Below are 17,873 nucleotides of genomic sequence, written 5' to 3'. Positions count from 1 at the left end.
CTGTTGACTGGTTTTATGCGGCCCACCACGGATTCTTCTCCTGTGCCAACCTCTTCATCTCAGAGTAGCACTGCTAAGCTACGTCCTCATTTATCTGCTGGATGTATTCCAATTTCTGTCTGGCTCTACAGTTTTCGCCATCTACGGCTCCCTCTAGTACCATGGAAGACAGTCCCTGATGTTTTAACATATGTCCTATCAGCCTGTCCCTTCTCCTTGTCAGTGTTTTCCACATACTCCATTCCTCTCCGATTCTGCGCAGAACCTCCTCATTCCTTACCTTAACAGTCCATGTAATTTTTAACATTTGTCTGCAGCACCACTTTTCAAATTCTTCAATCCTCCTCTGTTCCGGTTTTCCCACAGTCCTTGTTTCAGTACCATACAATGATGTGCTCCAAACTTATAATCTCCGAAATTTCTTCCTGTATGTTTGATACTAGAAGACTTCTCTTTGCCAGTAATGCCCTTTCTGCCAGTGCTAGTCTGCTTTTGACGTCCTCCTCGCTCCGTCCGTCATTGGTTATTTTGCTGCCTAGGTAGCAGAACCCCTTAACTTCATTTACTTCGTGACCATAAATCCTGATGTTAAGTTACTCGCTGTTATCATTTCTGCTACTTCACATTGCTTTCGTCTTTCTTCGATTTACTGTCAATCCATATTCTGTACTCATTAGTCTGTCAATTCCACTAAGCAGAACATGAAATTCTTAGTGGTTTTCACTCAGGAGAGCAATGTCATCAGCGAATCGTATCGTTGATATCATTTCACCTTGAATTTTAATTCCACTCCCGAATATTCCATTTATTTCCATCATTGATTCTTTGAGATACAGATTGAACAGTACAGGTGAAAGAATACTTCCCTATCTTACATCCTTTTTAATTCGAGCATTTCGTTCTTGATCGTCCTCGCTTATTATTCCCTCTTGGTTCTTGTACATACTATATACTACCCATCTCTCCCTACAGCTTACTCCCATTTTTGTCAGAATTTGGAACATCGTGCACCACTCTTCATCGTCGAACGCTTTTTTCCAGACCGACAAATCCTATGAACGTGTCTTGTTTTTTGTGTAGTATTGCTTCCATTATCAACCGCAACGTCAGAATTAATTATATTAAAACATTTTAAAGCATACTTCTAGGTTAGAAATATAGAAATATGTGTTAGACGACAAAGGTTTTCTATGGAAAAATTACCACAAGAACTCATAAGACAAATTTAACAAAAACCTCAGACTTGAGCTACCAGAATCGCATGTTGGTCAGGTGACCATGCTTCTAAGGCCTTAATTTGCGTGAAAGTTGTAGAAGTCGTTGCAGTTTGTGAATTAAATCAAAGAAATTTTTTTCGGAAATGGATAGAGTAACACATTAATTTTTCTCTGTAGGTCAAGTATATATTTATGAAATTATTTTTGTTGTAATTACTACGCAAACGCAAGGGAAGCAGCAGGCGCTAAACTAGTAAATGTAGAAGATAAAAAGATTTCCACAATGTCAACAAATTTAATCGAATGTCATCGCCGTGGCCATCAAACGATGGTAATTATTTCAGTGCATCTTTATTTGGAATTTTATTCCGGTTTAGCAGCATGTTTGCTACTTATCGGTGTTTCATGTCTATGTTTTAATTAATTTACATTAATTAAAAAATCACATCGTGTGGGAAACTGTTTCTATCGAGGAATTATGGCCTCCAGCTTTGACAGTGATTGTTATTTCAAAAATCTGTTTGTAGAAAGTGTTTAAAATCAAGTAACGCAGTATTTCTTTTCAAATTCTGTGGAATTAACTCACGAAAGTGGTCTCCCACAAACACTACGACTAAATGATGGTTCTGACTGCCAATAAAAGTTTGCAACTTCGCCATACTTTCTAAAATTGATACTACTGCTGACAACTAGAAACCCATGTTGACATTTTCGTCTACATCTGCATCTACATCTACATAGATACTTTGCAAATCACATTTAAGTGGCTGGCAAAGGTTTCATCGAACCACCTTCACAATATTCTGTTATTCTAATCTCGTATAGCACGCGGGAAGAACGAACACCTAGATCTTTCCGTACGAGCTCTGATTTCCCTCATTTCATCATTGTGTTCGTTTCTCCTCATGCAGATCAGCGTCAACAAAATATTTCCGCTTCCGGAGGAGAAAGTCGATGATTGGAATTTCGTGAGAAGATTCCTCCGCAACGAAAAACGTCTTTGTTTTAATGATGTCCGTCCCAAATCCTGTATCATTTCAGCGACGTTCTCTCTCCTATTTCACGACAATACAAAACGTGCTGTCCTTCCTTGAAATTTTTTCATATACTCAGTCAATTCTATCTAGTGAGGATCCCACACCGCGCACCAGTATTCAAAAACAGGACGGATAAGCTTAGTGTAGGCAGTCCCATTAATACATCTGTTACATTTTGTAAGGGTCCTTCCAATAAAACGCAGTCTTTCGTTACGCTCCCCCACAACATTTTCTATGTATTCCTTAATATATATATATATATATATATATATATATATATATATATATATATATATATACATATATATGTGACCATGAATTTTCAAGCAATCTTATGTTGTCGGTAGCGCCTTTGATACTGAATCAGAATTAAGACATTTTAGGTTGATGCAATCGAATTTGTCGATGCATTCATGAGAATTATGACACATTCGTTGAACTTTTTACTTTGGTGAAAACATGACACATTCATTGAACTTTTTACTTTGGTGGAAACCAGGTACACGCTAGAAATACAATGTAATGTGTTCAAGCACCGGCCTTAACCACAAATATGTTTTTAAATTTGTGAACGCGGAGCTCAAGCGGTGTCTTACTGACTCATTATTTAGAGACTTAGTTCTGAGTTTAGATCTTGCATGAGTTTGAAGGGAAGCATTACGGATCTCACGCCCCAACCTAGATCACTTAACAGCGATAGCATGTGCACACTCGGCGGATCATTTAATGAAATCGTACTGGGAGTTGCACAGGTCTTGCAAGAATGGTATCAAACATAGCTTTCTGAGGCCACACAAACAAAATATTGTATGTTTTCACAGGAAAGTTTTGGTGGTACAGTTTTTTACTTCCTTTATTGAACTTCAGAACATAAATACAAAAATTTTATGCTTAAATACGTTTATCATTGTTATTCCTGATCCATTACCGTACCTGATATCGTATTTTATGTAGCTCATACACTTCATGGAAATATGATTGAAGTACTCACTAGTTATAAAATGTGATGTCACTATTCTTACTGTTATAAGTTAACCTTAAAACCATTGTGGCCTTTTGGTTAACTTTTATAATGAAGTAGCTGCAACTGGCTATGAAAGATGAAAATTGTCATGGACTAGTATATATCGGGAAAGTAAGGGGGGGCTGGCAGGGTGAGGCAGACAGAAAGAGATAGAGAAAGAGAAAGAGAGAGAGAGGGAGGGATGGAGGGGGGAGGAAGGCAGGGAGGTATATAGAAAGACAGACGGAGGGGGTGGGATGCAGATAGAAACGGAGAGAGAGAGAGACAGGGAGTGAGAGGGGGGGGGGAGAAAGAGAGAAAGTCTCTAAAATGAAACAGTAAAGCCAGAAAGGATCATTTCAGATGGCTCATTCACCGTTCATGATGAATCTTCTTCTGGTTCCGGGCTAGTTGATGCTGGTATTCCACAATGAGAATTCTGAAATCACTCCTTTATTGCTACATATATGTGACATTAAATCTGACACTGCCAAAGCAGAAATATTAGCCTTTGTTCGTGATACTGCCTAAAAATTCAACCCAACATAGCGGCAAAAGCGGAGGAAGTAATAAATAAACATGCAAAAGTGTTATTGACTGGTTCGTTGTAAATGGTCTATCAATTATTTTAGAGAAAAGACAGTTGATTCATTGTTGTACAAGGCACTGGCAAGACATATCATCATCAGTAAGACAGTGTGGGGGAAAGGAAATGTGTATAAGTGATTGTTTAAAATTCCTGGGTGTGCATATTGAACAGAAATTAGTATGGAAATGATATAGTGTAGATCATCTCAAAAGTTGACATTCAAGAAGACTTTCTCTATGTATAATTGGTGATATTTATGATGCAAACTTTAGAAACGTAGCTTACTTTACGTACTTCCACTAATTGATGTCAAGGTGTAATCATTTCCTGAGGCAATTGTACAGATAGACCAGAAGTGTTTATTGCTCAGAAACATACTGTATGGATAATATTTTTGGTGTCTCAAGCAGGCAACTGGTTAAAAGATTAGGCTTACTAACAACAACCTCACAATACATATACTCTCTTACCATATTTGATGAGAATGATAGTATCACTCAAGAAAAAAAAAACACTTGAAAGAAATGGAATTCACTATAGAAGCTCTATAGTGGATCTCAGTCTTACTTTGAAAGGAACAAAATATGCAGCCATATAACTATTTGAACGCCTTCCTTATTTTGACACGTCATGAAATTTTTAAAAACAAACTGAAATCATTTCTGCTTGACATTTCTTACTTCACAGGTAAATTCATCAGTACGGTGTACCTGTATGTAGTTGGGTTACATTTATCAAAGTTTGTTGTAGATTGAGTTTTGAAGAAATAATGTTATATAAGTGGCCAATATGCAGCCATGCTTTCACAGAGGAAATGTGGTTTATTTATAAAGTACACGCTCGTTTGAGACGGAATTATTGTCACCTCACTGATTCTGAAGAGCCAATGGCCTCGCCGCAGTGGTAGCATCGTTTCTCATCAGATCCTCGAAGTTAAGCGCCGTCGGGCTTCGCTAGCACTTGGATGGGTAGCCGAACAGGTCTGCCTAGCGCTGTTGGCAAGCGGGGTGCACTCAGCTACTGCGATTCAAACTGATGAGCTACTTGATTTACAAGTACCGCTACTAAATCGACAACGGCTGGAAGAAAGGTGTGCTGGTGACATTCCCCTCCAATCGGCATCCAGTGATGCCTCTCTGCTGAGGACGTGGGAATCAGTTGGTGGCGTTTGCCCTTCAAGGTCTTTTCGGACGGAATTAAGTTTTTAACTGGGTTTAAATGGGGCCTCATTGTGTGTCTCCGTTTAGCCGGTGGTCGAATTGTGCAGTATCTAGATTCGTGGGGTATTCAGAGGTGACAGTGGACTTGATGGGAACGTGAGGGCAGGCTGTTACGCCGTCAAGTATCTGGTCACCAAGTCTGACCACTACAAGGGAGGGTCGCTGTGTTGTACACATAGCACACCGTAATACCATCAGATCGGTGCCTGTCATTCGAGAACACGTTATGAACTTCCTGCCACATTCCGTGTCGTTCTGCCCCACTGCTCGGTGACTAACGGCAGAGAGATTAGAGAATCACCGTCCCGCGCATAGGCTGATTTTAATACAACACAAACGGATGCTGATGTGTGCACATCGACCTAGCGGTTATCGATCCCGTCTGGCATAAAGTTTGCCTGCATAGCGCACGCCTGTGGAGAGGGACGGGAAGAGAGAGTGTACACGGAGCAGCTAGGAGGCGTGAGTCGCGCATGCACTGTGTTTGGAAGCACGCTGGGCCACAGTATAAGCTGGAAACACGTAGAGCTCAGACTGTTGGTCCTGACGTTGGTGATTCTGACGTTCATTGGTTGACGGGTCTCTGAGTGGACAGCCTTGTTTCTGCTCACGACAGCATTGGAACCATGGGTTTTTTCTTTCTTTTCTTTTTTCCTTTTTTTTGTGGTCAAAATTTCAGCCCATGAATTGTGGTAACAACGTGATTTAATGTATTGTTGCCTCATTCGAAATTCTAGTCAGCTGCTTCAATCTGTGCTACGGGTATTGCCAACTGCCAGCCCTGAACGATTTCCTTAGTAGTGAAATGCCCGTGTTTTGATGATTTATCAGGTGTGGTTAATTTTTTTTTAATTTTTATTTACTGGACCAATTGGTTGCTTGAAGTTTTCCAGGCCATAGTTTAAATTGATATTATTGTCTGTTCTGTATTCCCCAAGGCGCGTATGAACATGCTTTTGAGGCTTGTCGAATTAACACCATCTGTTTGTGTGTTTTAAAAAAATGGTTCAAATGGCTCTGAGCACTATGGGACTCAACTGCTGAGATCATTAGTCCCCTAGAACTTAGAACTAGTTGAACCTAACTAACCTAAGGACATCACAAACATCCATGCCTGAGGCAGGATTCGAACCTGCGACCGTAGCGGTCTTGCGCTTCCAGACTGCAGCGCCTTTAACCGCACGGCCACTTCGGCCGGCTTGTGTGTTTTAGAAGCTTGTCTTGTTACTTTGTGTTCTCTGCCACGTGTACAACGGCCTGCCTGAGGAGACGGGCGAGCTGGGCCTGTTGATTGTGGGAGAGTAAAAGGGCTCGTACAAAGAGCGGAACCGAGCGAGGTGGCGCAGTGGTTAGACACTGGACTCGCATTCGGAAGGACGACGGTTCAATCCCGCGTCCGGCCATCCTGATTTAGGTTTTCCGTGATTTCCCTAAATCACTCCAGGCAAATGCCGGGATGGTTCCTCTGAAAGGGCACGGCCGACTTCCTTCCCCATCCTTCCCTATTCCGATGAGACCGATGACCACGCTGTCTGGTCTCCTTCCCCAAACCAACCAACCAACAAAGAGCGGCAGATCACGTGTAATGAAAGAAAGCAGTGTAATACTGCTTTAAGTAGACGCCTCCAGTTATAGCCATTATCTCTTGATGCATTTGTAGTTGTGTGAGTGGTGGCTTAATTTTAAAACCACGAGTTTGCTTAATGTTGTTTAATGATACTGTGTTGAACTATAGCAGAAGTTAACTCTAAAGTCATTTACTTGTCAGCTTGAATTTGTTTTAGAGATTGCTACATTTAATTAGAGTAATGTGTTTATGAGAAACTTTGTCTTAAATTTTTATGGATTCTGGTTGCTTTGGTAATTGTTTAAATATTACTGCTTGGTAAAATACACTCCTGGAAATTGAAATAAGAACACCGTGAATTCATTGTCCCAGGAAGGGGAAACTTTATTGACACATTCCTGGGGTCAGATACATCACATGATCACACTGACAGATCCACAGGCACATAGACACAGGCAACAGAGCATGCACAATGTCGGCACTAGTACAGTGTATATCCACCTTTCGCAGCAATGCAGGCTGCTATTCTCCCACGGAGACGATCGTAGAGATGCTGGATGTAGTCCTGTGGAACGGCTTGCCATGCCATTTCCATCTGGCGCCTCAGTTGGACCAGCGTTCGTGCTGGACGTGCAGACCGCGTGAGACGACGCTTCATCCAGTCCCAAACATGCTCAATGGGGGACAGATCCGGAGATCTTGCTGGCCAGGGTAGTTGACTTACACCTTCTAGAGCACGTTGGGTGGCACGGGATACGTGCGGGCGTGCATTGTCCTGTTGGAACAGCAAGTTCCCTTGCCGGTCTAGGAATGGTAGAACGATGGGTTCGATGACGGTTTGGATGTGCCGTGCACTATTCAGTGTCCCCTCGACGATCACCAGTGGTGTACGGCCAGTGTAGGAGATCGCTCCTCACACCATGATGCCGGGTGTTGGCCCTATGTGCATCGGTCGTATGCAGTCCTGATTGTAGCGCTCACCTGCACGGCGCCAAACACGCATACGACCATCATTGGCACCAAGGCAGAAGCGACTCTCATCGCTGAAGACGACACGTCTCCATTCGTCCCTCCATTCACGCCTGTCGCGACACCACTAGAGGCGGGCTGCACGATGTTGGGGCGTGAGCGGAAGACGGCCTAACGGTGTGCGGGACCGTGGCCCAGCTTCATGGAGACGGTTGCGAATGGTCCTCGCCGATACCCCAGGAGCAACAGTGTCCCTAATTTGCTGGGAAGTGGCGGTGCGGTCCCCTACGGCACTGCGTAGGATCCTACGGTCTTGGCGTGCATCCGTGCGTCGCTGCGGTCCGGTCCCAGGTCGACGGGCACGTGCACCTTCCGCCGACCACTGGCGACAGCATCGATGTACTGTGGAGACCTCACGCCCCACGTGTTGAGCGATTCGGCGGTACGTCCACCCGGCCTCCCGCATGCCCACTATACGCCCTCGCTCAAAGTCCGTCAACTGCACATACGGTTCACGTCCACGCTGTCGCGGCATGCTACCAGTGTTAAAGACTGCGATGGAGCTCCGTATGCCACGGCAAACTGGCTGACACTGACGGCGGCGGTGCACAAATGCTGCGCAGCTAGCGCCATTCGACGGCCAACACCGCGGTTCCTGGTGTGTCCGCTGTGCCGTGCGTGTGATCATTGCTTGTACAGCCCTCTCGCAGTGTCCGGAGCAAGTATGGTGGGTCTGACACACCGGTGTCAATGTGTTCTTTTTTCCATTTCCAGGAGTGTATATTTCAGTCTTTTATTATTTAATAACTTGTCTCAAAGTTTAATGCTCAATGAGCATTTGTTTGTTTACCCTTGCTTAAGATCAAGTCTGGAAGCGCAATGATGCTGTAATAAGTACCTAGGAACGAGACTTGCTCAGAGAGTTATATTGTAATGAAGTCAATCATGTTTGAGAATAGCCGGCCGAAGTGGCCGTGCGGTTAAAGGCGCTGCAGTCTGGAACCGCAAGACCGCTACGGTCGCAGGTTCGAATCCTGCCTCGGGCATGGATGTTTGTGAAGTCCTTAGGTTAGTTAGGTTTAACTAGTTCTAAGTTCTAGGGGACTAATGACCTCAGCAGTTGAGTCCCATAGTGCTCAGAGCCATTTGAACCATTTTTTGTTTGAGAATAGTGGCTTAGTCCTTCCATTAACTGAAACTTTCCTGTGCTAGCGTAAAGTTGCGCTATAGCTGCGTTTGGAGTGGTGCCAAGACCGAGACATATGGACAGCTCATTAATGGCATAGAACTGAGTTCAGCAATGAATCGTGATTCTGCCTATCCCGGACGACCATCGTCAGTCGGTGTGGCGGCGACTTGGGGAGAGGCCCCATTCTCCCAGTATGCTGGAGAAGCACAGCGGTGTAACTTGGCGTCGTGATGCGGGCAGCCGTTGGGTATGACTACAGGTCGCGATTCGCAGTGACAGAGAGAATCTGACGGTAAAACAATACGACAGCGACATTCTTGCGTCCTCGTGTGTTACGTCTTACGCACAATCTCGTGCTGCAATTTTTCAATGGAACAATGCTCGTCTAAGTATGACAAGTATCCCTATGAATGATGGCGTGATAATGAGGCACTCCAGTTGCCAGCAAGACCCCCGTATCCGTCCCCGATAGAACTTGTTTGGGAACAGCTCGGACATCAGCTGTCCCAGTGCCAGTATTGTGACAACAGCTGTTGTCTGGTTTGCGTAAGGAGAGGATACAACGGTATGCATCCAGGTTTGAGGGATTACAACGTTACACTGATGGAGGATTCATGTTGCGGAGTTCTTTGCAAATTTGTCTCGATCGTAATATCACATACTCTCTCCACGCATGAAGTTCCGTTTCCTTGTCTGTTCCTAGGTCTCTTTCTAGCGGTCTAACTACTTTAAAATGGATTATAAACAGCCTTGATCACAATCAAATATTTATCTGTTAATGTAGCCGGTTTCGGTCAGAATGCGGCCATCTTCAGACTATTTATACCGTGATGACGGCGGTGAATGATCAGAGCAGGTTGTGTGTCCCCAAGAGCAGTTAACGTTCGTGTAGCCAAAACACCTATTCCGTTCACCACCACCAGCTACCATCCTAGTGTAAATGGTCTGAAGATACCCACACTCTGACCGCAACTAGTTACAATTATTCATAAATACACTACTGGCCATTAAAACTGCAACACCATGAAGAAATGCAGATGATAAATGGGTATTCATTGGACAAATATATTATACTAGAACTGATATGTGATTACATTTTCACGCAATTTGTGTGCGTAGATCCTGAGAAATCAGTATCCAGAACAACCACCTTTGGCCGTAATAACGGCCTTGATACGTCTGGGCATTGAGTCACACAGAGCTTGGATGGCGTGTACAGGTTCAGCTGCCCATGCAGCTTCAATACGATACCACAGTTCACCAAGAGTAGTAACTGGCGTATTGTGTCGAGCCAGTTGCTCGGCCACCATTGACCAGACGTTTTCAATTGGTGAGAGATCTGGACAATGTGCTGGCCAGGGCAGCAGTCGAACATTTTCTGTATCCAGAAAGGCAAGTATAGGACCTGCAACATGCGGTCGTGCAATATCCTGCTGAAATGTAGGGTTTGGCAGGGATCGAATAAAGGGTAGAGCCACGGGTCGTAACACATCTGAAACGTAACGCCCACTGTTTAAAGTGCTGTCAATGCGAACAAGGTGTGACCCAGACGTGTAACCAATGGCACCCTACACCATCACGCCGGGTGATGCGCCAGTATGGCGATGACGAATACACGCTTCCAATGTGCGTTCACCGCGATGTCGCCAAATACGGATGCGACCATCATGATGTTATAAATAGAACCCGGATTCATCCGAAAAAATGAAGTTTTGCAATTGGTGCACCCAGGTTCGTCGTTGAGTACTCCATCGGAGGAGCTCCTGTGTGTGATGCAGTGTCAAGGGTAACCGCAGCCGTGGTCTCCGAGCTGATAGTCCATGCTGCTGCAAACGTCGTAGAACTGTTCGTGCAGATAGTTGTTGTCTTGCAAACGTCCCCATCTGTTGACTCAGGGATCGAGACGTGGCACGATCCGTTACAGCCATGCGGATAAGACGCCTGTCATCTCGACTGCTAGTGATACGATGCCGTTGCGATCCAGCACGGCGTTACGTATTACCCTCCTGAACCCACCGATTCCATATTCTGCTAACAGTCATTGGATCTCGACCAATGCGAGCAGCAATGTCGCGATACGATAAACAGCAATCGCGATAGGCTATAATCCGACCTTCACCAAAGTCGGAAACGTGATGGTACGCATTTCTCCTCCTTACACGAGGCATCACAACAACGTTTCACCAAGGCAACGCCGGTTAACTGCTGTTTGTGTATGAGAAATCTGTTGGAAACTTTCCTCATGTCAGCTCGTTGTAGTTGTCGACACCGGCGCCAACCTTGTGTGAATCTTCTGAAAAGCTAATCGTTTGCATATCACAGCACCCTTTTCCTGTCGGTTAAATTTCGCGTCTGTAGCACATCATCTTCGTGGTGTAGCAATTTTAATGGTATATGTTATTGCGCTTGAGATTGGTTTTAATATACTTTTAAAAATTAATCGTTCATATTTTTTAACAGCTGTTTATTAGAAACCTCATCTGTAACATTCGTTTATTACCCTTAACTGTATAAAAACAATATTTTGTGTTGTTTGCATTAAAATGTTTCAGTCGTCGAACTGGAAGTATCGCACGCTCCGGTATTTGTCTCCATAAATTATAAACATAGTCAAGGACAGAATTTTAACATGGAGGTTTGTCTGAATATGGATGACTACTTTAAGCACTTTGTATCTTGGCAACTGAAACTGGGAACGAACGGATTGATGGAAGTCGGGCAGTACTGATTGTTTTCTTTAAGTGACGATCTTAGCTAGAAAATTATACTCTTGCCAGTAACAGTGCATGGAAATATTTTGTGATTTGTCGCAATAAGCATCAGTTTCAGCTATACAGTCATTTAAGCCTTCCGCATCTTCATGTGGCACTGGGTAGTCTTAGAAATGCCAGACAGGCGATGAGGGGTTTTCTGTGCTGCCTGCCCTGCAATTTTAATCTAAATGCTTCCATCAGGTCCCAGCAGCCACTGAGTAAAATGTGAAATTACATTGCGCGTAACATCACAACGTTGAAACCAAAGAGGTATGTAACCACCACTGAGAGCCTGTCTATGACTTACAGCACTTTGGGTGGCAGCAACAAGCAATACTCGTCGCCATATTTTGTAGCGTCAGGCACACCGCACATTTCGGCTGAACAGAAGCAACAGGTTCCGGAAAATCATACGTTTCTGTTATCGCAGTATAAATAATAATTATTTCGTTGATCACAAAACGTGTTCAGTGTATGTATGGTGTGTACAGATGTATTGATAAATAATTATAAATACAGCTGGAATATCGAACTTCAACTAGGTAGCAGCATTTCTTCACATGTAACGTTTCTTATACGTTACTGTCGTATTTGTCAAATTTCTACGTTGTATTTTCTGGATCTTCATGGTCGTATGTAATGTCATGCAGCTGACTGCCTTCTGCATTTAGTGTGTCTTAGCGTATCGACAGTACATCTTTATGTCCAGAGTAAAGCTTCATTATTACAACCTGCTACGTGGTCGCGCATAAAATAGTGACCCTAATACAGAATAAATTTCCTTTACTTTACGTCTACAGTCACAAAAAATTTGTGACCGTAGACGTAAAGTGACGGATATTTAGTCTTAATTTTTTTGTACAGAATTCCGTTGAAAAACAAAGAGACAACAAAACAATGGGTAACCATCATAAAGCGGGAACAAATGGCGGCCTACTCACGAGGAGAGGACGGCACGTGCTTAGCTCGACTTCCCAGAACCTTAGCTGAGTGGAAGGGGAGTCAAAATGGTGGAACAAGTGTCTCGGCTTACCCGTAGATACTCGGCTGTTTCTGAGAAAACAACCATAAAAGATTTCGACCCACTTCAGATGCATTATAGCGCACAATAAGCTCAGTTCAGTTTGTAGCAAAGTGACTAGCGTCACAGCCTCTCGCATTTTCGGCCTGTGTTCGAAACCCGATTATTATTTTTATTTATTTTATTTTATTTTCTCATTTATCTACCCATATCCGCAGAAGGTTACTACACGAATGTTTCTTATCAGGTGCCAAACGTTTATTATATAATATGTATGTGTGTGGCATTTTCAGGACTTGCAATCTTTTTAAATCCGCCTACTCCTATATTTCATTCTTATATCAGGTCTTCGTCTTCCAGTATTTTATTCTAATGTTTATTCTTTAGGAAGATTTGTAACATTTCCTGAATGATGGATAAAAAAACCCTACTGAATTTCTTCGACAACAATTTAAAATCAATTTTCCATCCATTTTTTGTTTTTTAATTCACTCACGGTACATATAATTTGTAGACGAATAAGCACAAAGTTAGTTGTATGTACATTGGGAAACATTCGTGTGCTAATCATCTACGGACATGAGTAGATAAAGGGAAAACAAAAATAAAAATTAAACTTGTAGTAGGATTTCGAACATAGAACGCAACACTAGCCACTGTGCCACCGCTTCGGCTAAACTATTTGCTCGCTTAATGACACATAACGTACTTCGAAAATAAGATTAAAAACAGCCGACCAGTTGCAAAGGATAAAGTAATCTTTACCTAGGTTTCGATAGATTTAAATCTATCTTCTTCAGAAGGCGGCAGTATTACATTAACATGGAGTGATATGCCATTGTCGTTTTTACAAACATCTGCATAGCTCCATCAGTCCAAATAAAATATAGCCCTGAGAATAGGGTTTGTCAGACAAATAAAAATAAGTACATGGAAGTTGGAGAGCGCATAAGCTCTCCAACTTCCCTGTACTTATTTTTATTTGTCTGACAAGTTGGAGAGCGCATAAGCTCTCCAACTTCCATGTACTTATTTTTATTTGTCTGACAAACCCTATTCTCAGGGCTATATTTTATTTGGACTAATGGAGCTATGCAGATGTTTGTAAAAACGACAATGACATATCACTCCATGTTAATGTAATACTGCTGCCTTCTGAAGAAGATAGATTTAAATCTATCGAAACCTAGGTAAAGATTACTTTATCCTTTGCAACTGGTCGGCTGTTTTTAATCTTATTACGTGGAACCGTTGCTGTTGCGCAGCTATGTTTAAAATACTGTACTTCGAAAACTTTGACCGTCGTTTTCTCATAAACGGTCGAATATCTACGGGTAAGCCGAGACGCGTGTTCACTTATTTTGGCTCTTTTTCCACTGAGTGGAGCTTCTAGGAAATCGGGTTATGGTACTTACCGTTTCCTCCTCTTCAGTGTAGTTATATATGCTCTTACTACCTTAGGTCTTCTGGTAAATGCTATTTTCGAAGAAACGAAATTCCCAACACAATAGGAGATGGAACATTATAGTCCCATCGTCCATCAGAAATGCTGAAAGCCCCACAAAAACAGATGCTAGGACAAAAATCTCTATCCCATATATTTGGAGTTGTCCTCGGCAACAATGATAATTAAACTTTCGAATTCCATATAAAAATGTGTATTTACGACTACTATAGTCTGCTTTCTCTGTAAATACCAACGATCTTTATAAAAGTATTTCATTGAGAGATACATAAGACAGAACATCCTAGCGAGAAACACGCTGAACGTCTTCCAAGTCAGTGGTGTAATCACTGTAAATAAGAGTTGTAAAGAAATTCGACAGTATCTCTGGGGTAAGTCACATCGATAATTACAGAAATGGGCATATTTGCATTAACGTCACCAGAATAACACAGTAGCTAGCACATCGTGAACATTACGCTTGAGATGCCATAGTACACGAAAAACGCACTTAATATTTGGGAATTATTTTACGTAAGGCGTCGTGCCGCCAATAAATAAAGAAAAAATCGTGACTGTCAGTAACAGTTGTCGTTGCATTTTAAACAGAACCACATGATTCCGCGCTAGCAGACGACTGTATCGCTTAACACAACGTTGGTTCAAATGGCTCTGAGCACTATGCGACTTAACTTCTGAGGTTATCAGTCGCCTAGAACTTAGAACTAATTAAACCTAATTCACCTAAGGACATCACACACATCCATGCCCGAGGCAGGATTCGAACCTGCGACCGTAGCGGTCGCTCGGTTCCACACTGTAGCGCCTAGAACCGCACGGCCACTCCGGCCGGCAACACGACGTTGGAAAACATGGCGGCTAAGTGTTCAGTTGGCTTCAAGTGTTCAGTTGGCTTTGACCAGTCTGTCGTTTATATAGGGTGTCTTACGATTCATGTTACATACTCCTAAAGATTGTAGAACGGACTCAGCAAATCAGATTTTACGTAGGAAACGTCTGGAAGCGTCATACTGCGACGCTACAGAGTGTCAAAATTAGAGGGGCTGCGCCTGTGAACGTACGTTCATATAAACAGGACCATTACGAGATGATATTACAGACTTCCTAGGATGATGGAGAAGGATAAATGTGTCAACCTGAGGTAAGGGTCTCTGCACTGGAAACGAACGAGTCGAAAGTTATAAGCGAAAACCAGTCTGATGGTTCTGACAGTGGAATGTATGTACTTGTAATGTTGTTGCTAAGGTTGTAGAGTAGGCACCTTTCAGAGGTGGCCATATGGACTAAAACAAGAAAAAATGTGCAATGAACATGGGTTCTAAATGCATGCCTTCAGAGATATGAGCAATTGTGCAATAGGGGAGATGTGTTCCATACTACAAAAGAAGAACAAGCGCTCATACCTCCTCAGATATGTGTTTTAGAGTCATACGTACTGAATATTTATTCCTTGGTTTGGTACATATTAGCGCCTACCCTTTAGTCTTAGTAATAAAAGTACCAGTACGTGTTACATTGTCAGAGATATCAGTATGGTTTTCGCTTATAACTTTCGAGTCGTTTGTTTTCGGGACAAGGATCCTTCCCTCAAATTGATATATTTGTCCTTCTCCACTATCCTGGAAATTTTCTAACATCATCACGGAATTACGCCGGTGTCGGCACCTATAACTTTGACGCTCTGTAGCGTCGTTGGATAACGTTTCCGGACATGGGTTCCTATGCAAAACTTAATCTATTAAGTCCCCTCTACAACCCGTAGAAGACCGTCACATAAATTGTGAAACATCCTGTATAGGTCTATGGTTCAAACATTGCGATATTTATCTGCATTATACACTGATCAGCCTGAACATTATGATCACTGACTTACTGTCGAGACGAAGCCATCTAGGCGGCAGCAAGAGCACCTGGCGACGAATGACTGCTAAATGGTTCAAATGGCTCTGAGCACTATGGGACTTAACATTTTAGGTCATCAGTCCCCTAGAACTTAGAACTACTTAAACCTAACTAACCTAAGGACATCACACACATCCATGCCCGAGGCAGGATTCGAACCTGCGACCGTAGCAGTCCCGTGGTTCCAGACTGCAGCGCCTAGAACCGCACGGCCACCGAGGAATGACTGCTAGTCAAACACATGCAAGATGCTTGTAGTATCAGTGATGTGCTGTCCGTAGGTAGAATGGAGAATGTGGGCGATCTATCTGAGTTTGACCGAGGGCAAATTGTGTTGGCCCAGACGCTCGCCATGGAATTTCGGGAACTGCACGACTTGCCGGGTATACGAAGAGTGCTGCGGTGAGTATCTTCAACACGTGACAAAACCAAGGTAAAACCACGTCCAGTCGTAGTGGGGTTGGGCGGCCAACCCTCATGTCTGTCGTTGTAGACCAGGGAGACTGATAAAACACGACAGGTGACGAACTGTAGTGGATCTAGCATCAGACATTAATGCTGGGCAGACGAGAGTATTTGAACACAAAGTGCACCGAACACTCCTAACGATGGGCCTCTACAACCGACGACCCATGCATGTGCCAATCTTAACTCTATGACATCGGCAACTACGACTGAAAAGAGCATGCGAATATCGGCACTGCACGTTGCCGCAGTGGCAGGCAGCTGCATGGTCTGGTTCTGATACCGAGCGCCGAGGGGTTTCGAATCCGCGCCTGACGGCATGGACCTCGATAACCACTAGAGGTTGCGCAGCAGTAGCGCCATAAGCCGTGGCTGCACGTGCTCCTGGCCCCGAGTCTAGCGTGGGGGCGCCACTGTGAAGCATGTGGTCCCAGCGGCCAATAGGGACATACTCTGTTGTGTATTTAGGCGGCTGCATCTCACTGAGCGAGGCAGTCTGCTATTCGCGTTGATTCAGTTGACATCTCGCTTACAGACATCGTGTTTATGTTGTGTTTGCTTACTTCCCTTTACGAATCGTCGTTGTTTTGATCTCGTGAGGTTGTCTTTTGTGACCCCGTGGTTTAGTACTTTGCTGCAGATCTCGGTGTCTTGCTCGGTTGTCAAATGGTTCAAATGGCTCTGAGCACTATGGGACTCAACTGCTGAGGTCATTAGTCCCCTAGAACTTAGAACTAGTTAAACCTAACTAACCTAAGGACATCACAAACATCCATGCCCGAGGCAGGATTCGAACCTGCGACCGTAGCGGTCTTGCGGTTCCAGACTGCAGCGGCTTTAACCGCACGGCCACTTCGGCCGGCGGTTGTCTGTCGTCGTGCTTGTCCTTTCATTCCCGTTCGTCCTTCTTGTTTGCTCACGGGCCGTTCCCGTCGGTTGAAATGGCTCTAAACACTATGGGACTTAACATCTGAGGTCATCAATCCCCTAGACTTAGATCTAATTAAACCTAACTAGCCTAAGGACCTGCCACACAGCCATGCCCGAGGCAGGATTCGAACCTGCGACTGTAGCAGCAGCGCGGTTCCGGACTGAACCTCCTAGAACCGCTCGGTCACAGCGGCCAGCGCCGCTCCCGTCGGTCCCGCCGTGTTTTCGTTAGCGGCAACCCCGCGAGAGTCCCTGTCGCAGTTACAACACTGATGAATCCTGATATCTTCTTCATCATGTCAATGGGAGGGTGCGAATCCGTCCTCTTCCAAGGGAACAGCTCCTTGACACCTGTAGTATGGGATGGAGACAGGTGAGGGCGGCTCAATTATGCTCTGGGGAACATTCACGGGGACACCCATGGATCCAGTGCAGGTGGCGGAAGAGCCAAGGAGTATTGTACAGTGGTTGCGGACCATGTACACCCCTTCATGACGATCATGTTCCTCGACGATAATGGCATGTTTCAACAAGATAATGCGCCAT

At 43.9% G+C, this 17,873-nt stretch overlaps 1 protein-coding gene across 2 annotated transcripts in view; it reads right to left on the bottom strand.

The window, feature by feature from the left end:
* LOC126412813 (cytochrome P450 4C1-like) overlaps positions 1-17,873 on the bottom strand; it is a 510,424-nt gene that overhangs the window by 106,967 nt on the left and 385,584 nt on the right. The gene's annotated exons all lie outside the window — the stretch shown is intronic.

The sequence above is a fragment of the Schistocerca serialis genome, chromosome 7, assembly GCF_023864345.2.
Source record: "Schistocerca serialis cubense isolate TAMUIC-IGC-003099 chromosome 7, iqSchSeri2.2, whole genome shotgun sequence".
NCBI classification, from domain to species: Eukaryota; Metazoa; Arthropoda; class Insecta; order Orthoptera; family Acrididae; genus Schistocerca; species Schistocerca serialis.
This window is presented reverse-complemented; position numbering and strand designations above follow the sequence as displayed.